Below are 23,916 nucleotides of genomic sequence, written 5' to 3' on the forward strand. Positions count from 1 at the left end.
GTGCCATGAGCCATCATGTCCCAGCTGCTGAAACCTAGAAAGTATGTGTCTTCCCTTCTCCATCCAGAGGCCTTAGCCTAAAGCAGCTAGTTCTTTTTTTTATTTCTTTTTAAATTCTGCACGTGTGTGTGTGTGTGTGTGTGTGTGTGTGTGTGTGTTGGCATTTGTAGGTGAGTGTAGGTGCCCATGCATTGAATACCCCTGGGGCTAGAGTTACAGGCAGTTGTGAGCCATCTGTTGTGGGTGCTGGGAATTGAACTTGGGTCCTCTGGAAAAGCAATGGGCGCTCCAAACCTCTGAGCCACCCCTCCAGTCACAAGAAGCATATTCTTTGCAACCACCCCACAGTAGACCCTCTGCAGCATCTCCCAGGTCCCCCTGCAATCTCCGAGCTGCTGGGGGCAGCTGAAGTTGCTCAGATGAGCTCCTTCTTAGGATTGCAAAGAAAAATTGCTTTCATCCAGGGTTACGTCTACACCCACTGGCAGCAGGTTTCTCAGGCAGAACCAGTGCTGGAGTCTAAGGGGCCCTTCAATTCTGTAACAACTCAGCAGGGTTACTCTGGTCCCTAACCCTCTAGAGCAATCCCACCCCCGGCCAACCACTTTATCTGTCCAGCCTCATGCATTTTCTCACAGGGGTGAATCCTAGACTCCCCCTTTCCCAATTTCCAACCAGTGCCTTCTTCCTGGGACCCCCAACTTGGGAGAAGCCAAGAGGCATAGTCCCCAGTCCTCGGCCACAGGTCACTGACATGTGTGGTGCCATAGACAACTGTGTCACATCGGATTTACAATCAGTCAGAAAAAGGCCTTCTAGGATAGACTGCAGCTGCAACTCAAGGTGGGGCCCCCAGAAGGCCCCCTCCCTGCTGTTTGTGCTGCGAGTGTGCGTGCACGTGTGTATTTGTGTGGCTGGAGTGAATAAATGTTTAAATCAGTGTGTCAGTTATAATTAGAGCAGCTCTCCCTTCTTCATTGCAGAACGGTTCCTTCATGCTTAACGCCTGGAATGTCATTTTCCACTGTGAAATCCTTATTCTTCAAGGCCTAGTGCCAAAGTCGGCTTCTCATGCCCTTCCCCCACCCACTCTCAGCTCCCAACCCTCATCAGAGAAGCTGCCTTTTCCTCGGCTGACCAGGCCACTTAGAGCCAGCCTTGTGAATGGTACTCACTGCCCTTAGCCTCTGCCCCCCATTTCCTCTATGTCTTTGGAGGCAAGGACGGTGCCCTGTTCTTCCCCTTCTGTATCGGTCACAGGATGAGATTAATCCCAGATGAATGAATGAAAAATGAGGCTAGAAGAAAAGCACTGAATTGGAGCCAGCAAAGGCATCCTAACAGCATGGGGTGGGTGACTTGCCCAATTTTCCTGAATTCCTAAGACTCGCAACATCCAGAAAGGAAACAAAACTCCCTCACCTCCCTTCCCGCTCAAATGCCCTGCACTGTTAGTGGTATGGACTAACTGACTTCACTAGGACCCCAGAAAAGACTAGAAAACAGTCCTTCCCACCACAACCCAGTACAAAGAAGGGGCACCCCCAAACCCCCCTCCCTGTCCCCTCACCCTTCCTGGTCAGTGACAGTGCATTCAGGATGTGGCCACCTTGGATTGATACGTTACTGGAATTGATCAACTCATCACCACGCTGTCCGGTGTGCGTTTGGGACAGGTGCTAACCCAGGGGTATATATAGCCACCGGCTTTCACTTGAAATAAATCCAAGCGCTAAGGTGCACTTGGTTGAGAAAGCCTTCCCTGCCCCCTACTGCGGTCCACTTGCTGCCCTCCCAAGATAGGTGAGGGGAACCAGGGAGGGCCAGACTCTTTCTAACCCTTTCTTCAAAGCATGCCACCTGTCCCTGAGGGGCTTTGAGATAGCAAGGCAATGTTTGCGGAACCATAGTTTTTGAAACGCCCTCCCTAGTTTTCTCTCTTGCCCAGCAAATGAAAGAATCATACATTCCTATCCCAGGCTTCAACACGCCACTGTGTAAGGGACACCCCCACTGCAACGTGACTGGGACAAGCTGGAGAAAAACTCCTCCCTACCCTTATCTACCATACAAAGCTCTGCTCCACAACCCCCCTCAGGAGGGGTGGGGCACTGTGCTTCAGGGCCTGCATTCCCCAGGGGAGAAATAATTGGCCTGTCTATAGAGCATCAGGATTCAAATAAAGCTTTAAAAACCCACGCAGCCCTGTGAATTCTATAACTGTGGATTCACAGATGATAGTCCAATACACACACACACACATACCACAAATACACACAGAGGCGTGCGGCTCTGAGGGTCTCTCTCTCTCTCTCTTTCTTTGTTCCTCAGATCCACCTGACTCAAATAAGCCCACTCTCATTTGAACTGAAGGCAATCAGAGTGGAAAAGCCCCTGTTCCCGTTGGTGCAGATCCAAACTGTCACCATTTGGCATCCCGACACCCTCCGATGTCCCCATCAGCTGTTCAGGGTCAGCCAGGGGGAGGGGGACTCTCCCAGCCAACACATCCGAGATTTCATTAACGAGCAAAGCCTCTCGGATGAGCGACCTCACGTGGGCCACCCCACCCCATCTCTCTCACCTCCCCCCTCCCCAAAGCTACACAAACAGGCTCCCAGCGACTAGATTGGATTCAGATCTTGTAGATGAAGAAATTCAGATACGACAGCCGCGTCTCGCCAGACCCCAAGCGAGGGCCGAGCCCCGCACCGCAGCTGGGCTGCCTCGGTAATAACCACTCGTAATATCTGACAGAACCCACGCTGGTCATATCCGATCCTGCCACATGAAAAGAAGCATTACACCGGCCTCTCGGGGGCCGGGCTAGGGGAGAGCCGCGGCACAAATCAGAAACGTTTGCCACGAAGCCGCTATTCAAGGGCTGGAAAATCAACAGGGGCTGCTTTCCTAACATCCTGGGAGATGCTATTATCCTCCCGGCGGCGCAGCTCACAGAACGCAGCAAGGCCGGCTTAACCCGAATTCGCTGAGAGGTTGGCATTTCTGAGCTCAGAGGCCTTGGATGGGTGGGAACAAAAGCCCACACTGGTTGTGGGAGAAAGCTACGGGACTCTACAGCGCTGACATTCAAAATATTTAACAACTGGGACAGCCTGAACTGGGGCCTTTCTGTAGAAGCAGAGACTTGGGATTTTCTCGTTTTGCCAGGCAGTTCAATTGGAGAACATAGGTAGTTGGGGGCAATGACAGAGACACATTTCAACATTCCAGATACTAGTAGGACAGGTGTTCCAAACGCCAGTCATAAAGCCCTTCCTGAAGTAGGCTCCAGACCCCAGATGGCTAACAGGGCCTTATTCTTGATGTATAGGACAGCCACCAGCTGGCTACCTGTGCAGAGTCAAAAGCTGAGGACAGAGCGCCATGTCTCCACAGAGACTGGATAGGATGGCCAGGTCTTCTAAGATTGCTCACAAAATCAAGGCTCCTGGCAGGGATCCTGTTGTTGAGAGCTCCTCCCCTCTCCACGTCTTTCCATCTTCACTTCTTACTGCTACAGCATCATGGCAACCAAAACTAAGAGGCCAGCTTCCCCAGCGCCCCATGCTGTCAGCCCTGTCTTCCGCTTTAGCTTAGCCTCATGGGTCTCTGGAGGTCCAAGGGATATCACCACCAGGAGACATGAGATCTGAAGGCCTTGCTCTTTTGCTACAAAGCAACTTAACCACCTCAACAAGGTGTGGTGCTCTCCAGCCATTGGTCGCTTTTGTCTGAGACCATCACATTTTGAGCATGTGTACAAAGACATGAGTCCTGTTATTTGAAATTCTGTGGACTGGAGTGGAAATACAGTATACCTCACTCTTGCTTCGTATTCCCTACTGGAACAATCACACTGGCAAGATTCCTCTCGGCCTCAGTTTACTCATCAAAGAAATGGGATGGATGTGCATCCTTCCTACATCTCGGGGTTGTTGGGAAGATCAAATGACTCGTGATGGTGTATACCTTGGTCTGTAAAGACGACCTTCCATATGAGCCTCTTATTAGCCCCGCCCCCTTCATGGCTAACATACCCTCACTGTCAAGTCTGCCCCCAGACAACCCTCTGTGCTCTTGTGGGGCAGAGCATGCCCTTGGCCTGTTCCCTTGGCCGGCATTGCCAATGTGCAATGTTCTGAAGCCAAAAACATCATCCCCAGTGCTTGTTTGGGCAAGGACCCACCACTGCAAGACAGCCTCGTCACCTCAGCGTTTCTATAAAAAGATTGCTCAGGCTTTAGAGCCTAGCTGACAGGCAGGGCTGAGAGGGTGTGTGTATGTGTGTGTGTGTGAGGGTGTGTGTGTGTGTGTGTACATGCACATGTGCAGAAATGCTCTCCTAATAGCTGGCCTCGATGAAGAATCTATATTTACCCTAAAGCCTCCAGTTCCACTGGCAGAAGAGGAATGGATTTAAGTTGAGAGAGAGAGAGAGAGAGAGAGAGAGAGAGAGAGAGAGAGAGAGAGAGAGAGAGAGTTGTTCTCTGAAGAATAGGGCTGGGCAGAGATGTCTGCCGAGCTGATCTGTTGCTCTGAGCAGCCAACACAATGGACCTCTGGGTGGGCTCAGAGAGCCCCCCCCTCCCCAGCCCCCGACCTCCTGCCCATGACACAGATAAGGACCTGGAGGACTGCTCCAAGCTGCTTCGTGTGCCCCGGGCCAGCCGGCAGCGAGGCCAGCCTGGTGTGAGTGGCAGCAAAGATAAACGGCGGTCGCACGGGCATTGAATGCCCCAACACAAAAGGCCGCCTCTCCCCGAGTCCCTCTGAGGCCCAGATGGTCAGGGAAGCCCTTTCCCGCCTCACAAAGAGGATCGCTGCGTGTCTTTTTCTTTTAAAATGGAATTAAAAAAAAGCCATTGCTCACAAAGGACCTGGATGAAAAATAAACCCTTAAAAAAACCCAGCCTCTCCTCGCTCAGCAGCCCGGCGTTTCTTCCGACTGTCAGACTTAGCAGATTGCTTTCTGGAAAGGATCCAATTGGCAAGACCTGCTGCTGTGCAAATGAAATTTTAAAACCCCGCTCCTTGTTGCACTCAAAGAGCTTTTCTCTCTCTGCTTGTTCTACACGGCCTCGTAGAATTATTCTCTTGTCTCTCGTTGTATCGGAAACTAATATTCCCCCGCTTTCCCACCCCACATGAGGGGTCCTCACCCCAGCTGGGGATTTGGGTAATCAGGGACGGCTGGAGCACCACTCCAGACCCCATGTTCATTCCCCACCTGGGCTCCATCTCACAGAATCACCTACTAATTAGGAGAAAGACTCGCTCCTGAAGAGAACAAACACTCCTGAGATGCCTGCCTCCCCTCCCGGCTCCCCCGCTCCCCCTGCTTCAATAATGAGATAAGTGTTTGGGGGATGCGGGAGACAGGATAACGGGGACGTTCTTCACACACAAGGTTTGACACCCGTCAAGCCTGTGACACCAGCTCTGTTGGCTGGCATAGCCCTGGTGAAAAGTCAGCAGGAAAAAAATAGCCACAGGACCTGTCTGCATTTGACAGGCTGCCGCGGCGTGTGATGAACTTGTAGAGGCAAGGCAACCAAATGCATTGGAATTGGCCGGGGCCTGGGAGCCTGGGTTCTAATTCTAAGAAGGCCCAAACACAGCATGTCAGGTTCAGAGCTGCTGTGTGTTCTGCTCCCCTCCATTCCCAAGCTCATTCCTGGGACTGAGAGCTAGGCAATAAATAGTTAATGAAAACATTGCTTTATGGACTACTTTCGTGTTCTGTACACAGTTTAAATGTATCCACGGGGTTTCAAGTATTAGAGTCTTTGTCTCCACTGTAGCAATGTGGGGGCGATGGAACCTTTAAGAGTTGGAACCAAGTGGGAGGTGCTAAAGTCATTGGGAACGCAGGTTTCCAAAGAAGTTAAGTTGGCTTTCTCCTGACCATGAGCTCTCACGATGAGTACTATAAGCCAACAAGCCCTGAATGGCTCTGTGGCTTTCTGTTTAAGATGTGCTCTTTATCTCCCTTGCCTACTCCCACCAGGACACCTGTGAGATCATCACCAGAGCCAATCTGATGCTAGTTCTGTGCCCTTACACTTTCAGAACTTGGAGCTGGCTAAACCTCCCTTGTTTGTAAAGCTGGCTTGCCTTAGATATTTCAGTACAGCCACAGAAAGCAGAGGAATACAGATGGAGTTCAGTATCAGCCCCCACGCCTCGCCACCTCTTGTAGTGCTGGCCCTTTGATGAGACTTCGTAGTTCTTCTCCCTAAGGGGCAAAGTCCATTTCCCTACCCTTTTATTTTGGATTTAAACATTTGACCTCCTTTGGCCCAGGAAGTGAGGTAGGTAGGACAGTGTGCCCATCCCAATCTTAGTCCTCAAGAAACATGGCCAGTTGCGTTCATTCTCTTGTATTTCCGTCATCTTGTGGCACAAGCTTCCTCGGAGTGGCTGCTTCCCCTAAATCTGAGCCCTGAGCAAACCCAACTCAAAACATTGTAAAGTAATGATACCCTCCTCCCATGCTTGCTTGCCTATATGCAACAATCTGGGTAGGAGGCAGCAACCCCTGAAAGATGTCTGATAAAGCCGAGCCAAGCCCCTATTTAGGCCAAGGGCATTCATACCTTATTATGAATTCATTCATCCCAGATTTCCTGAGCATCTGATGTATTATGGAGGCTTAGCCCAAAAGAAATGTGCAGCTCCAGGCAAAAACAATGCTACCCTCTAGAAAGGAACTAGGGATTCAGAGAGGCAATATCATCCTTTAAAAAGAGGACTTCCATACCTCCACATCAGGAAGCGGGGAAGGACCAAAATTCTCGGAAAAGAAAGCCATCTGTATATTCAGTGGTTTCCTTGGTAGTTAACCCCTGATTTCCTCGGTCATAAGATGTCATTGACTAGCTTAAGAAGGAAGGGGAGAGGAAAAGAGAAAGGAGGACCAACGAGGAAAGGGTGAGGAAGAAAAAGAGAAGGAAAGGGCGGGAAGGAGGAAGAAAGAGAAGGAAGAAGAGGGTGGGGAGAAGGAGAGAGGTGAACTATCATATTTAGAGAATTCATCAAATATGAATGGTGGCGCCGGGTGGTGGTGGTGCATGCCTTTATTCCCAGCACTCGGGAGGCAGAGGCAGGTGGATCTCTGTGAGTTCGAGGTCAGCCTGGTCTACAAGCTACAGAGAAACCCTGTCCAAAAAAAATGAATGGTGGCATCCTAACTTCAGAAATGGTACCAAGTGGAAGGAAGGAAAACAGGTGTCATAGGACCAGGGAAGACCATTTTGTGCTTTGTTTAAAGCCCACCGCATTACTCATTGAGAATTCAAACCCCATTAACCCAACCTTGCTGGCCAAAGCACTATTTTAAAAGCTCAGGAAAGTCCCAGTGGCACACACCTGTAATCCCAACACTTGGGAGGCAGAAGCGAGCATTGTCTCTGTGTGTTCTGGGCCAGCCAAAACTACATAGTGTGGCCCTGTCTTAAGAAAGAAAAGAAGGGAAGAATGAGCCCAATAATGTTTGTTTTGATGATTCACAAGATTTAGCCCAAGTCTCTAGCTGATGTGTCAAGCCCCTTAGTAGGCCAACAGCAGGTCTCCCAAGGGAGTCTTTGCACAAGAGCTTCCTCAGGAGAAAAGACTATGGCAGTCACACAGATCAGGAGGGCCAGTTGCTGGAACCACCTACAAACCAGGTCTTCAGAATTTGTCCATTGCTACAGTCCAAATGGTTTATTATTGGAGAGGCCACAGATGGCCCTGCAAGGGCTCCTGGTAAAGTGAAACAAGGTGGATTACGTCTTGTCCCCAGAGCAGCCACCCCCATCTCCATGAGAAGCTCCGATGGGTCACAGAGCTGAGGTGGCAGCAAAATGGCAGGCTGATGCTAAATAGGCATCAAGATTCAAAAGCACTGAGCTGAGCAGAAGGACAGCCTGGGGCTGAGGACTGGAGCCAGCTCACTCTGTCCTTGGAAAGAAAAATGACACCTGGGGAGGGGTCCAATCCTGGCCCTTGCTCCAGAAAGACACTATGGCAAGTGCAGCAAGAGCTCCAAGCTCTGAGTAGAAAGGACCAGTGGCATCTTGAGGCCAGAATAGAGCTGATTACTCTATTGTCTACAGGATGAGTCAGGGCTGGGGCTCGAAGTAGAGCTCGCCATCCATCTAAGACCAAGGGCTGATTCATCTTTCCTGATTGCAACCCCATTTTCTGCGATTCTGCAAACCTCTGTAAAATATATGGAAAATGCTGCGTACTGTGCCCTGTGAATCACTCTCTTGGCATTTCCAGCGGGTATTCCCTTCCCTAGCTACCATTGCAAGCCTCTAATATAACCTACCTTAAATAGACTTTATACTGCTGTGATAAACACCATGACCAAAAACAACTGGGGGGGGGCATTTCTTTTAGCATACAACTCTCTCACAGCATCACTGAGGGGAGCTGGGGCAAAAACATAGAGGCGGAAAGCAATGGAGAGGCCATAGAGGAGTGCTGCTTACTGCCTTGTTCCCCGTGGCTTGCCCAGCCTGCTTTTTTGTACATCTCTAGACAACTTGCCCAGGAGTGGTGCCACCCACAGTGAGTTGACCATTTCCACATCAATCATTAACCGAGAAAACGCCCTAGATTTGCCAGCAGTCAATATGACCAAGGCATTTTCTCAATAGACGTTCCCCTTCCATTTAACCCCAGCTTGTGTTAAGCTGGCCAAAAAGAAAACACATAAAAACCAACCAGGACAGAAGCCAACCTACCATCTCAGCTGTGGTGACCAGAATTCCTATTTCACTTTATCTTAGATACTTGGATCTAAGCTCTATCTCGGGTTTAATTTTCTACTATTACCCTGACATCCCTGTGAGACAATGGTAAGCATGACAAAGCTTGCATAGTTTTTCATATAACCCTGGTCTCATTAATGAACTGAACACTGAATAGTATCACAGCAACAATTCTGCTACCGGAGAAATAGGTCATTAGTTAGGAGGAGCTCTTGCCGCACCACCATGAAGACCTAAGAACTGATCCCAGGAAGGAGGGAGGGAGAGGGGGAAGAGAGGAGGGAGGGAGAAGGGATGGGGAAAGGAGGAGGGAGAAAGCAAGGAAGGAAGGGAGGGAAGAAAGGAGGGAGGGAGGGAGGGAGGGAGGGAGGGAGGAAGGAAGGAAGGAAGGAAGGAAGGAAGGAAGGAAGGAAGGAAGGAAGGAAGGAAGGAAGGAAGGAAGAGAAAACTGTTTCATTCTCCTGTGTGCATAAGGGTGCCTTGCTGAAACTGAGCAATGCCAACCAGTACACCTGTCATCTCCTGACACAGAAGTCTGCTGTGTATCTCCCTGGGGTATGACAGGACAATCTGTTCTATTTTGTAGATGGGGGAGGATCCTTTAGCTCATGTCAATCAAGGTATTTCCCCAAAGGCACTTATTTGATGGTCCTTGCCAAGTGACACACAGTAGACAATGATGTGAATGTGCCCAGGGAAGGGAGCACAACTCAAGGCCAGGACAGCATCTGGATCTTCTTGAGTGGATCATCATCCCAGTTCTGGATGCCCAAACAAGCAGGTCTGGGGTGGAGCACACTGTTGCTGGTGTACTTAGAGCATGATGGCTGTGTGTGGCTCTCGAAGCTGATAGCCACAGATTGCTTCCTGGATATTCCTAGCCAGGCCCCTCTTAAGACAGAGGTGAGCAATACATTTGGCCACTCAAAAGTCCAGATAGAGGCTAGTTATCTAATTGGCTACATTCTATTCCTGATTGTGTTAGTTGGGGGTTTCCAGAGAAACAAACCCAATAGGAGAGAGCTAATAGACAGACAGACAGACAGACAGACAGACAGACAGACAGACAGACAGGAAGATAAATAACAGAAATCGATGATATATGAATATATGGATAGCTAGATGATAAATCGATATATAGATAGATAAATGAGAGATAAATAGAGATAGATGATAGATGGATAGATAGGCAATAAGTAAATAGGTAATAGATACATAGATAGATAGATAGATAGATAGATAGATAGATAGATAGATAGATAGATAGATAGATAGATAGATAATTGATAGATTATAAAAATCTTACTGATAAGTATTGGCCCACAGGATTATAGGGGTTGAGCTATCCCACCATCAAAAATGGAGACCAAAGAAAATTAGTGGAATAATTGAAAGGCCTAAAACTTGAAGGAGAGGTGGTATCAACTACAATGTAGGTATAGGATTCCCAGAGAACCAGGACCACTGAAGGCAGGGAAATATTCATGGACCAGCTCAACAGTCAGGCAGAGGGAATTCAAATCCATTCTTCATCTGCCCTTTAAGCCCTCAATGGATGATGGGATGGTGCCCACTGGCTTTAGGAAGGACTCAGGGCTGTACTCAAGTCTACCAATTCAAATGTTAGTCTCTTCTAGCACAGCAATATCCTTCTGGACACACCTCATCTCTCTGGGCAGTCCATAGTATGAACAAGTTGATACTGTGATCCCAACAGAGTCCATATTGGGTTTGGCCTGTGCAACCCCCGCATTTCACTACCCCACAGCTAAGGACTTTGACTATCATGGGGAGACGCTTAGGGAAGGGTTGTTGAACAGAATTAACAGTGTAAGACAGAGTTGAGTAAATAGCAAATGGGCAAAACTAGAATTAGGCTAAAGGATTTTGAAGCAAGACTACATACATCCTGCCTCTCTTTCCCCATGTTCTCCTTGCCAGAGCACAAGGTCTGGATTCAAAGATGTCAGGACTTCTGTGGCCGAAACCTGTTGTGATGACCCATTTGGCAAGTCAGACATGCCCAGGACATGCCAGCACCCCTCACTCCCCTTGCGCCATGAGTGAGGTAACTGTAAGGCATGAATTCTGTGCGCACTCTTTCAGTCCCACTGTTGAATTGTGGGTCACTCAAAACAGTCACTTGCTTGACACAATGTTCCAACTTCCTGTTTTTCCACATCTTCACCTCCTACCAGGACTTTCTGAAATCACCGACCACACAAGTTGCTCTTCCTCAAATACTTTCCAGAGGAGAAAGGATTGCTAGATATGCAATTCCTGCTTCAAGACTTTTGGGGATAGTGTCATTCCAGGGAGGGACTCACACGAGGCAGAGTCTGGCATGCCTGGTAATCTTCCACCCTGGTCACAGTGTATATTACTCCTTAGTCATGAGCTCCCAGCCCATCATCCTCAGGCCCTCTGCGCTCTTGGAATTCTCCACTTCTCCCTCCAGCAAGCTTCCACTGGACCTCAGGATGAAGCACTTGCAGACACCCAAGCTGTCTTTGTGAAGGTCACCGAGTCTGTACTCTACTCCCCCCAGCCAAGCTTTCAGGGGTCATAACATATTACTTGACCACTTCGGGCTTCCTGGTTCTCCTCCTATTGCAGTGTGAACAGTTAGGGCCCACAGAGCCTCATTTCACCCAGAGAAAAGAGGCCTACTATTAGGTAAGTGAGCTGCCTGAAGGATGAGGGACTGTCTCTCTGCCATCTCCTGGGAGAGTCTTCACCCTGCTTAACTACATTCAGGGTGTATGCTGTATACTGAGGATTTGTCTCGCCCCATGTTCTATGTTGAAACTCTAATTCAGGGTGTAACAGTATTAGTGGGTGGGGCTTTGGGGAGGTGATCAAGCCAGAAAAGCTCTGCCCTCACTAGTGGGATAAGCCTCCATGTGAAAAAGACCACTCAACCTCTTGTGCCTTTTGTGGAAATGCAAATCAAAACAAGCATTATAAAAAGGCAATGTGGAGGTTCCTCACAAAATTCACAATAGCCTCTGCATGAGCATCTACTCCCAACATTTCATGGCTATCCAATGCAATGACACCAATATGCCCATGTGTATTGTGGTAATAGTCACAATAGGTAAGATATAGCATTGACCTATCAACCTAGGTGCACAGCCATGGAGGAACTAATTAGAAAATTTTCATACATATATGCATGTGCACGAGCATGTGTGTGCACGTGCGCATGCGCACACACACACACACAGAGAAAGAGAAATATTGGAATATTATTCATCCATGAAGAATAAGACCCTGTTATTTGCAGCAAAATGCATGGAAGTGGGAGAGATTCTATGAAGTGAAACAAGCTAGGCACAGCAAGATAAATATTACATGTGCTCTCTCATGTGAAAGCTAAAAATAAATCTGAATGCAAAATAGTGATTACTAGTGGTTGGGAAAGAGGAAATGAGTAAAAAGAGGCTGGATTTAATCAGTATGTAGTATTTATACGTATTGAAATATCACGCCAAATCTCTTTACTATATGTAATTAATACACATCAATCAACAATTTAAACATTTTAAAAGGCTGAAGAACTCCCTCTACTTCCACTACTGAAGGACATAGGATACAGTAAGAAGTCATCACCTGTGAAACAGGAAGTAAGGCCTGCCTATCCAGACAGCAACTCTCTCGGCAAATTGACCTTGAACTGCCCAGAACTGAGAGGAAGTTCTCTTGTTCATTTGTTACCCAGTGTGTGGCAGCTGTGGACCAAGACAGCAGAGGGGTACCAAGAAGTGGTAATATTGCTGTTAAAAATGGGGACTCTAGAAATGGGGAGCTGGATGGTGGCAGCATCTTTAGAACTGAAAGGCTTTTGTAGTTCATTCTAGGAAAAGCCCACTTTTCTAAAAGTGGGGCCCTAAGGATTAGCGCTACTCTGCCGAGAGCACAGAGGAAAAGAAGCAAGCTGGAGGTTAGGCTTGAGGCCCCGTAGAGAATGCCTAGGCAACCATAGACAGAGTGTTAGAAATACGAGTGGGAATACCATTCTCCTGAGGTCATGGGCAGAAATAAGGGCCATATTCTTGGATGGTGGAGTAAGGGCAATCCCTGTTACACAGTGGCCCAAAGGGTTGGGGTGGGGGGGGGGGGGGTGGAACTAACTGAGTTCGCATTCTTGTTTTGTATGAAGCAGAACTTGAGAATAATGGGCTTTGATACTTGCTTGAGTAATTTCTAAGCAAAATGTGGAAGGTATGGCTTCCTTCTTCTAGATAGCTTGACTTAAAATTGTTAGACAAAAGGTAATTGGACTATGAGATTTGGCAAAAATTCACTGCTACAAAAAGAAAAAGAGAATGAAGGACGAGCAAGCACAGTCAGAGGTGAACAACAAGACTGGGACTGACATTAGTGAGATCACAGCCTCACCTGGCCTCCAGCAGAAGCTGTATACTACTCGTTGACACAGAGAATAAGGCTCCTAAAGGCTATTTATTGGCTGCTAAAGAGGGGCATCATCTCACTTTTGACGGACTAGATTATTTCCACCCAGAGTTCTCAGGCAGGGAATGTTACCTTAGGGCCATAGCCCTTCATGGCAAAACTACAGGAATAGAGTCAGTGTTCAGGCCAAAATCAATCATCACAATGCCCTACTAAGGGAAACCCTGTAGAGTGGCATCACCCACATCTACCATGTACAGACACAGAAAGAAGAGGAGGAGGCAGTGGAAATGATAGAAATTGGTTTCTTATAGTTCTCGAGGCTAATAGGCCAGGACCAAGGTGGCAGCAGCTTCCGTGTCTACAGAAAGCAGGCCTCTACCAGACACTGAAGCTGCTGGTCTTTTGGCCTTGGACTCCTTAGCCTCCAGAATTATAGGAAACAAATTTGTATCATTCGTAATCTTTACAGTTTCTGGTACTTTGTTACAGCAGCCCAAACGGATTGTGATCATGTAGCAGATGGTATTTTTTAGTAGTTACCATGAAAACTTTTATATCTCATCCTCTATGCTTGTCTGGCACCGTGACTGATGCTCTGTTCAAAGAAACAGCCTCCTCTGGAATCTACATAGGGATGATAATTATTATGACTTGTACATCATAGAGCAGATGCTGTGACGGGTCTTCCAAGGCCAGCCAGGTCATAAAAAAGGATCCAGTTTCCATTTGGCTCCTCTCTTTCTCCAAAACTTATTCTGAGAACCCAAGCACCATGCTGTGAGTAAACCCAAATGGCCCATGGAGAGTCCAACAGGAAGAGAAGAGCCAAAGCCCCAATCACTAGCCAGGATGTACTGTCTAAGATGTAAGTGCATCTGCCTTCAGGTATCCCCATGCCTTAGTCACTGTTCTATTGCTGTGAAGAGACACCATGACCAAGGCAACTCTTTTAAAGAGAAACATTTAATAGCATCTGGCTTACAGTTTCAGCTGTTCAGTCTATTATCATCATGGCAAGACATGGCAGTGCACAGGCAGACAATGGTGCTGGAAAAGGGTCTGGCAGTCCTGCATCTTGATCCTCAGGCAACAGGAAATAAACTGAGACATTGGGCATAGCTTGAGTATAGGAGAACTCAAAGTCTACCCATATAGTGACATACTTCCTCCAACAAGGCCACACATCCTAATAATGCCACTCCCTATGAGCTTATGGGGAACAATTGCATTCAAACAACCACATTCCAGATGCCAAATTTCAAAGCCTTCAATAAAAGATCCAGATATTGGGTGCAAAAGCAAGCTATCCTGACATGCCCTCTGCATGCATGGGGTGTAAAAAATTTTTTAATCCACTAAGCATGCGTGAGATAGTCATAGTGAGTAGGGTTAAGTTGGGCTGATACTGATCTGTCCCAAAGAGAACAATTCCAGGAAGATATCCACTGTGTCAGATTTGTGACCTCCCCATTTCATTTTTCGTAACACTGTCACCTCACTCACAGGTCCCAAAGGAGCATATCTGGCACTTCCATAATTCACACAATCAATTGCTGTTAACCATAGTAGCTAAATACTAAGCTTCTCAAATCTCTAGTACTGAGTTGGGTTGGATTCAGCTGAGTTGGGTAGAGTTGTGTTGATTCAAGTAAGATTTAATTGGGGAACTCCTTAGAAGCAAGACTGAGCCAATGACCTGGGCTGGAGCGGGCCTGGAACAGTGAACTCCACAGGAGCAGGAGTGGATCCAGACCAGGGTCATTTGCAGAAGCAGGACTGGGCCAGCAACCTAGGCCAGAGCAGGCCTGAGGCAGTAAGCTCCATGGGAGCAGGATTGAGTCAGCAACCTAGGCCGGAGTGGGCCTGAGATGGTGAGCTCCATGGGATCAGGAGCAGATTTAGTCCAGGGAAATTTGATGAGGCAAGACTGAGCCAGTGACCTGGGCCAGAACAGACCTGAGACAGTGAAATCCACAGGAGCAAGTACAGGGGAGCAACCACGGAGCGAGTGGGCCAAAGCCAGAGACTGCTGTGGGTCTAGATGTGAATGTGGGACCTTTGAGGAAGTAGACCTGAGCCAGAACACCTGTGGGTCTAGGCATGAGCCTAGAACCTCCGAGGAACTAGGCCTGAGCTAGAACCTCTGCATGTCTGGACATGAGTCTGGGACCTCCAAAGAAGTAGGCAAGAATAGGAGAACTCTGTGGGTCCAGGCGTGAGTCTGGGACCTCTGAGGGAGCAGGCCTGAGCCAGGGCCTCTGTGGGTCTGGGTGTCAGTCTGGGACAACAAAGGGAGTAGGCAGGAACCAGAAACTTCTGCAGGTTCAGGCCTGAGTCTGGGACCTCTGAGGGAGTAGGCCTGACCCAGGTGCTCTGTGGGTCTGGACACATCTGAGTCTGGGAACTCCGAGAGAGTAGATTAGAGTCAGAGACCTATGCAGGACCAACCCCAAACCAGGGATCTCTGCAGGAGCGGATCCAGAACAGGAACATTTACAGAAACAGGTCTGAGATGACAAACTAGGCCAGAGCAGGCCTAAAACAGTAAACTCCAAGGGAACAGAGCAAAGCCTGGGAGCAATGAGTGACCTCCAGGAACATGGAGTGACCAACGGGGTAACTAGAACTGTGGCACTGACTGTACCTCAAAAAACAGCTATCTGAGCCTTGGATTCATTGGCACCTAAAAGATTAAACACCAAAATCCCTGACAGCCCCAACCATACCAATTACAGGAAAAAATGGGTAGACAAGGTAAGAATACATGCAACACTACAAAAAGCAACATGATACCAGTAAAATCTAGAGACCCTACAACAGCAAAACTTGAACAACCAAATATAGATGAAGCAGAAGAAAATGACCTAAAAATAACTTCAGGAGAATGTTTGAAACTCTTAAAGAGGAAATGAGAAATTTCCTCAAAGAAATGAATGAAAAGACAAACAAAAAAATGGAAGACATCAGCAAATCCCTTAAAGAAAACCAAGAAAAAGCAATCAAATATATGAAAGAAACTATTCAAGAATTGAAAACTGAAATAGAGACAATAAAGAAAACACAAGCTGAGGGAATTAGAGAAACAGAAATCATGAGAAAACGATCAGGAACCACAAACGCAAGCATGAACAGCAGAATACAAGAGATGGAAGAGAGAATCTCAAGCATTGAAGATACAATAGAGGAAATAGATTCGTCAGTCAGAGAAAACATTAAATCTAACAAAAGCTTAACACAAAATAACCAGGAAAATGGGACACCATGAAAAGATCAAACCTAATAATAATGGGTATAGAAGAAGGAGACAAAGTTCAACTCAAAAGCACAGAAAATATATTTAATGAAATCATAGACAAAAACTTTCCCTACCTAAAGAAAGATATGCCTATGAAGATATAAGAAGCTTACAGAACACCAAATGACTGGATTCAAAAAAAAGTCCTCTTGCCACATAATAATCAAAACACTAAACATATAGAATAAAGAAATAATACTAAGAGCTGCAAAGGAAACAGGTCAAGTAACATATAAAGGCAGACCCTTCAGAATTACATCTGACTTCTCATTGAAGACAATGAAAGCCAGAAGGTAATGGTCAAGCATTATACAGACATAAAGAGACCACAGATGCCAGCCCAGACTATTACACCCATCAAAACATTCCATCACAATTGAAGGACAAAACAAGATATTCCATGATAAAACCAGATTTAACCAATACCTAACCACATACCCAGCCCTACTGGAAAACTCCAACACAAGGAATTTGGCTACAGCAACAAAAACACAGACAATTGATGGTCTCACAGGAGCATATCCCACAGAAGGGGAAAACATACAAATTGGCATCACCAATAATGAAAATTAAATTAACAGGAGAATGCAATCACTATTCATTAATATCCCTTAATATAAATGGACTCAACTCACCTATAGAAAGACACAGGCTAACAGATTGGATATGAAAACAGAATCCATCCTTCTGCATACAAGAAACACACCTCAACCTCAAAGTCAGACATCGCCTCAAAATAGTTGGAAAAAAATTCCAATCAAATAGACCTAAGAAACAAGCTGGTGTAGCTATCCTAATATCTAACAAAATAGACTTCGAACTAAAACCAATCAAAAGAGACAAAGAAGGACATTTCATATTAGTCACAGGAAAAATTCATCAAGAGGAAATCTCAATACTGAACATCTATGCCCCAAATACAAGTGCACACTCATAGATAAAAGAAACACTTCTAAAGCTTAAATCATACATTACATCCCACACACTAATAATGGGAGACTTCAACACTCCACTCTCACCACTGGACAGGTCAGTCAGACTAAAAATTAACAGAGGCAAAAGGGAACTAACAAATTCTATGACTCCTATGTATTTCACAGACATCGATATAATATTCCATCCAAACAGAAAAGAATATACCTTCTTGTCAGCACATCATAGAACCTTCTCAATAATTGACCACATACTCAAAACAAACCTCAACAGATACAAAAAAAAAATTGACTAACCCCATTTATCTTATCAGGTCACCATAGCTTAAAACTAGAATTCAACAGCAATACTAATTCCATAAAGCCCACAAACACATGGAAATTAAACAATGCGTACCTGAATCATCAAATGAGTCAAGGAAGAAATAAAGGGAGAAATTAAAGACTTCCTAAAATTCAATGAAAATGACCACACAACATACCCAAATTTATGGGACACAAGGAATGCAGTGTTCAGAGGAAAGTTCATAGCACCGAATGCCTACATAGAGAAGCTGGAAAAATCCCATACTAGTGAATTAACAGAACATTTGAAAACTTTAGAACAAAAAAGAAGCAAACTCACCCAAGAGAACTTGAAGGCAGGAAATAATCAAATTGAGAGCTGAAATCAACAAAATAGAAACAAAGAAAACAATACAAAGAATCAATCAGACAAAGAGTTGATTCTTCGAGAAAATCAACAAAATAGACAAACCTTTATCTAAACTAACCAAAAGGCAGAGAAAGAATATCCAAATTAACAAAATCAGAAATGAAAAAGGAGACATAACAACAGATGTGGAAGAAATACAGAGAGCTATCAGGTCATATTTCAAAACCCTGTACTCCACAAAATTGGAAAACTTAAAGGAAATGAACAACTTTCTGGATAAATATCACTTACCAAAATTAAATCAAGACCAGATAAGCAAATTGAACAGACCTATAACTCCTGAAGAAATAGAAACAGTCATCAAAAGTCTCCCAAAGAAAAATATCTCAGGACCAGATGGTTTCAGCTCAGAATTCTACAAGATTTTCAAAGAAGAACTAATACCAATACTCCTCAAATTGTTCCACACAATAGAAATAGAATGAACATGGCCAAACTCCTTTTATGAGGCTACAATTACCCTGATACCCAAACCACAGAAGGACATTACTAAGAAAGAGAATCACAGATAAATCTCACTCATGAACATTGATGCAAAAATACTCAATAAAATATTGGCAAATCAAATACAAGAACACATCAGATCCATCATCCACCATGATCAAATCGGCTTCATCCCAGAGATGTAGGGATGGTTCAACATATGAAAATATGTCAGTGTAATTCGCCATATAAACAAACTGAGAATAAAAAGCACATGATCATCTCATTAGATGCTGAAAAAGCTTTTGACAAAATATACCATCCCTTCATGATAAAGGTCTTGGAGAGAGCAGAGATACAAGAAACATGCCTAAGCATAATAAAGGCAATATATAGCAAGCCAACAGCCAACATCAAACTAAATGGAGAGAAACTCCCAGCGATCCCACTGAAATCAGGAACAAGACAAGGTTTGCCACTCTCTCCATATAGTTCTTGAGGTCCTAGCTAGAGCAATAAGACGACAAAAAGAGATCAAGGGGATACAAATTGGAAAAGAAGATGCCAAACTCTCACTATTTGCTGATGATATGATAGTTTACATAAGAGACCCCAAAAATTCTACCAAGGAACTTCTATAACTCATAAACACTTTCAGTAATACAACAGGATACAAAATTAACTCAAAAAAAGAAAAAACCAGTAGCCTTCCTGTACACAGATGACAAATGGGCTGAGAAAGAAATCAGAGAAACATCACCCTTCACAATAGCCACAAACAGCATAAACTATCTCAGAGTAACTAACCAAACAAGAGGAAGGCTTGTATGACAAGAACTTTAAATCTTTGAAGAAAGAAATTTAAGAAGACACCAGAAAGGGGAAAGATCTCCCATGCTCTTGGGTAGGCAGAATTGACATAGTAAAAATGGCAATCTTACCAAAAGCAATCTAGAGATTCAATGTAATGCCAGCAAAATTCTTCAAAGACCTCAAAAGAGCAATATTCAACTTCATATGAAAAAGCAGAAAACCCAGGATAGCCCAAACAATCTTGTACAAGAAAAGAACTTCTGGAGGCAACACATTCCCTGACTTGAAACTCTACTACAGAGCTACAGTACTGAAAACAGCCTGGTATTGGCATAAGAACAGACAGGAGGACCAATGGAAATGAATAGAAGACCCTGATATTAATCCACACACCTTCAAACACCTCATTTTTTGACAAAGAAGCAAAATATATCAAATGGAAAAAGAAAACATATTTAACAAATGGTGTTGGCATAACTGGATATCAATATGTAGAAGAATGAAAATAGACCCATATCTATGACCATGCACAAAACTCAAGTCAAAATGGATCAAAGACCTCAACATAAAGCCAGCCACATTGAACCTCATAGAAGAGAAAGTGGGAAGTACACTTAAACACACTGGCACAAGAGACCACTTCCTAAATATAACCCCAGTAGCACAGACAATGAGAGAAACAATTAATAAACTGGGCCTCCTGAAACTGAAAAGCTTTGTAAAACAAAGGAGACGGTCAACAAGACGAAACGACAGCCTATAGAATGGGAAAAGATCTTCACTAACCCCATATCAGACACGGCACTGATTTCCAAAATATACAAAGAACTCAAGAAATTGGTCATCAAAAGAACAAATAACCCAATTTAAAAAATGGAGTACAGACCTAAACAGAGAACTCCCAACAGCAGAATATAAAATGGCTGAAAGACACTTAATGAAATGTTCAACATCCTTAGTCATCAGAGAAATGCAAATCAAAACATCTCTGAGATTCCATCTTACACCTGTAAGAATGGCTAAGATCAAAGACACTGATGACAACTTATGCTGGAGAGGTTGTCGGGTAAAGGGAACATTCCTACATTGCTGGTGGGAGTGCAAGCTGGTACAGCCCCTTTGTATGTCAGAGTGGCTATTTCTCAGAAAATTAGGAAACAACCTTCCTCAAGACCCAGTAATACCACTTTTTAGTATATATCCAAAGGATGCTCAATCATGCCACAAGGGCATGTGCTCAACTATGTTCATAGCATCATTGTTTGTCATAGCCAGAACCTGGAAACAACCTAAATGCCCCTCAACCAAAGAATGGATAATGAAAATATGGTACACACAATGGAGTACTACAAAGCAGAAAAAAATAACGGCATCTTGAAGTTTGCAGGCAAAAGGGTGGATCTAGAAAACATTATTTTGAGTGAAGTAACCCAGACCGAGAAAGACAATTATCACATGTACTCACTCATAAGTGGTTTTTAAACATAAAGCAAAGAAAACCAGCCTACAATTCACAATCCCAGAGAATTTAGACAACAATGAGGACCCTAAGACAGGCATATATAGATCTAATCTACATGGGAAGTAGAAAGAGACAAGATCTTCTGAGTAAATTGAGACCATGGGAGAGGGTTGAAGGGGGAAGGGAGAGGCAGGGAGGGGAACAGAGAAAAATGTAGAGCTCAATAAAAAACAGTGAAATTTTAAAAAAATAGATTTAATTGGATTACAGAGGGTTGATTTGGGTTCGATTAAATAAGTTTGATTTTGGTTTCTCCCTGAGAGGAAAACTCTGGAAAGTTCTCTTCTGTTTTATAATCATGACTCTTCACATCTTTCCTAATACAATCACCTGACTCCCAGGCCTGAAAGAAGCATGCCTGATGAATGCATTGTCAGTGGTATCCTTTCAAAGAAGCTGATATGACAGCAGCCTGTTAGAATCCAAAGGCCAGTCTGAAGGGATAGTGCTATCTTCAAATCCCACCTGGCCTTCTCTTTTGTTCTGACAAGAAGTTCAAGGCATGACCAACCCCCTAGGGCCCACGGCCAAGGAGGCAGCCTTCTTTTCTCCCACTAACCACTAATAGCCAAGAGCCAATTTACCACATTCACAGAGATCTTAGTGTCCACAGAAACTTACAAAAGTGGTGTTGGCTGGGAAGCAAGGGTCTTCAGAACTCTTAACCATTCCAGCACTCATATCTGTAAGTGGGACCTCTCAAGAGGATACTCAGATGTTTTGAGTCTCCCTGTGACTGATCCCAGCTGCATGTCCACTCGCACTAGGAACACTGCTGAAGCAACAATGGCTAGCCCAGGGGCCAGTCCAGCCTAGCCTTGTAGACAGATGGCACATTAGTGGCGACACAGACCATGACACTACTGTTTAGTACTCTAGCTCAGCGCTCCCCCGACCTGCACTGTCCATGGTCTGCCCAAGTCCACCTTCCCGTGGACTTCCTCCAGCCACTGATTTCAGGAGCACCACTCATGAGTGTGCACTTGTGAGCAAAAGCGTGAACTCCTTTTAGAAATTGCTTTTGGCTTTGGAGCTGAGATGTCACTAAGTAGCTGTGTGACTTTGGGCTAATTGTGTGAACTTTCAAAGTCTCATACTCCCTATAAATAAAATATGCCTAGCACATTTTTCAGAGAGCTCATGAATGGATTAAATGATATGATAAGGCACGCTTGCCAAGTGACACGGCTGTCCAGAAACTGTACCGTACCTGTTCGTGTAGGGTGTGCTCCTTAAGTCTATAAAATGGTGATAGCCTCCTCCCACCGAACACCTAAGTGGGCTTTATGAAATGGCTTGCTTGATTGGGATCAAGCCTAACTATATTGGAAGGTTTTAAAACAAAAGAATAATCAATTGGTATGTGAAAATGTCATGAAAACAGATTGCTTTTTTTGGAATAGGAATTGCATGTGACATTGGAAAGAAAAATCAACCTTCATTTTCATTCTCTAAATGGAAGCAGGGAAGGGGTGTTATCTTAGAAGTATAACTGCCCAAAGTCTTTCCAATTTTTTTCACAGGAGTGTGGTTTCTTCAGTATCTCCCCATTGCCCAAGGGACATAATCTAAAATCTTCGCCATGACTGCAGAGCCTTAAAGGAAGGGGCTCCAGCTATGACCCTAATTTCGGCACCCTCCTCTCTGCCCTTCTCCACCTCATCCCAGAGCTCTTGACAAATGTGCAGGCCTTAAGTAGGCCAAGCTCACATTCGCCTCAGGACCTTTGCACTGCTGTTTCGCCCCTTGGAATGTTCTCCTCTTTCATACCCTAGGCTTATGATTTCACTTCCGGGGAGATGATGGAGGAGGCCTCCGCCCAAATGGCCGTCCCTATCATCTCTCCCCTGAATGGAATTTTTTCTTTAGGGGCTTATCTCTACATGGTGTTATATATCGCTCTTCTCACCAGAATGTAAATTCCCTATGGACAGGGACAGTGTTTGTGATCACTGTTTCACCCCTGACATCTGGAGCAGTACCTGACACCTAAGTGCTCAATGAGTGTTATCAATGAGCAAATAGTGTCAATAAGTTGAATGATTCACCTGGACTTTGTGTTATAGAGAGCCCCCACAATCTGAGTTTTGGTCACTTATCTGTCCCATCTATACCTCCATCACTACCACACACTCACATGTGACAATACATGAATAGAAACAAACACACTAGACCTATACAAACAGACACACTCACAGAACACACTGAAACAAGCATGGTGAGAGAAACATACATCCCTATACATAGACACCACACACGTATGAGTATGCACACTAGCATGTTGGTTAACCCATACCCAGGCCTACCAGTATGGACACACACACACACACTTTCTATTGGGTAGCTGAAGGGACACATGACACTCATGCTCCCCTTCAGGATGGTTCCACTTTCAGTGGCATTTCCTCTGGCCCGGTTTTCTCTCCTGGATAGTTATCATGCAGGTAACAGCTCTGTTGATGTCTTTAGAAGGCCAGGATAACGGGGTGAGGACACAGATTCTGTGCCCACATGACTGGAGCTCACAGTCCAGTTTTCCCATTTGCCACTTGCTGGAGCTGAAAGAAGACAACTTTTCTGGGTCTCAGTTCCTTCCCCAGTCAACGGGAATGGTGAAGAGAGTACTGAACTTACAGGGTCATTATGAGGACTGGATGAGTTAGAAGACCGGCTTCCAATGAAGGGGACCTAACTCTTATTTGTTATATCCTTCCCATACCCAAGATCATATTAAGCATGTCTCTCAGCTCCTCGTTAGCACCCAACACAACCATTTGTGTGCACAGGTATGGCAAACATATATTCACCAGTTTTCCCCAACTAGGGATGGTGGCTATGAAGAGGCACTCGACCTAATCAGCGCCCCAAGTCCAAGATGTTCAACAAGTATGTTTTGAATATACTAATGCCTTTGTGATCAGCAATTTGGTGATGCTGGAATATTACTTTTTCTTCTGTAAAGTGAGATCATTGGACCGGAAGTTTTCTGAGGTCCCTTCAGTTCAAGCGTTCTGTGAGGCAATTCCACACCTGAC

Source organism: Microtus oregoni, unplaced genomic scaffold (assembly GCF_018167655.1).
Source record: "Microtus oregoni isolate MIOR12 unplaced genomic scaffold, Mior012 000092F_000, whole genome shotgun sequence".
Taxonomy (NCBI): domain Eukaryota; kingdom Metazoa; phylum Chordata; class Mammalia; order Rodentia; family Cricetidae; genus Microtus; species Microtus oregoni.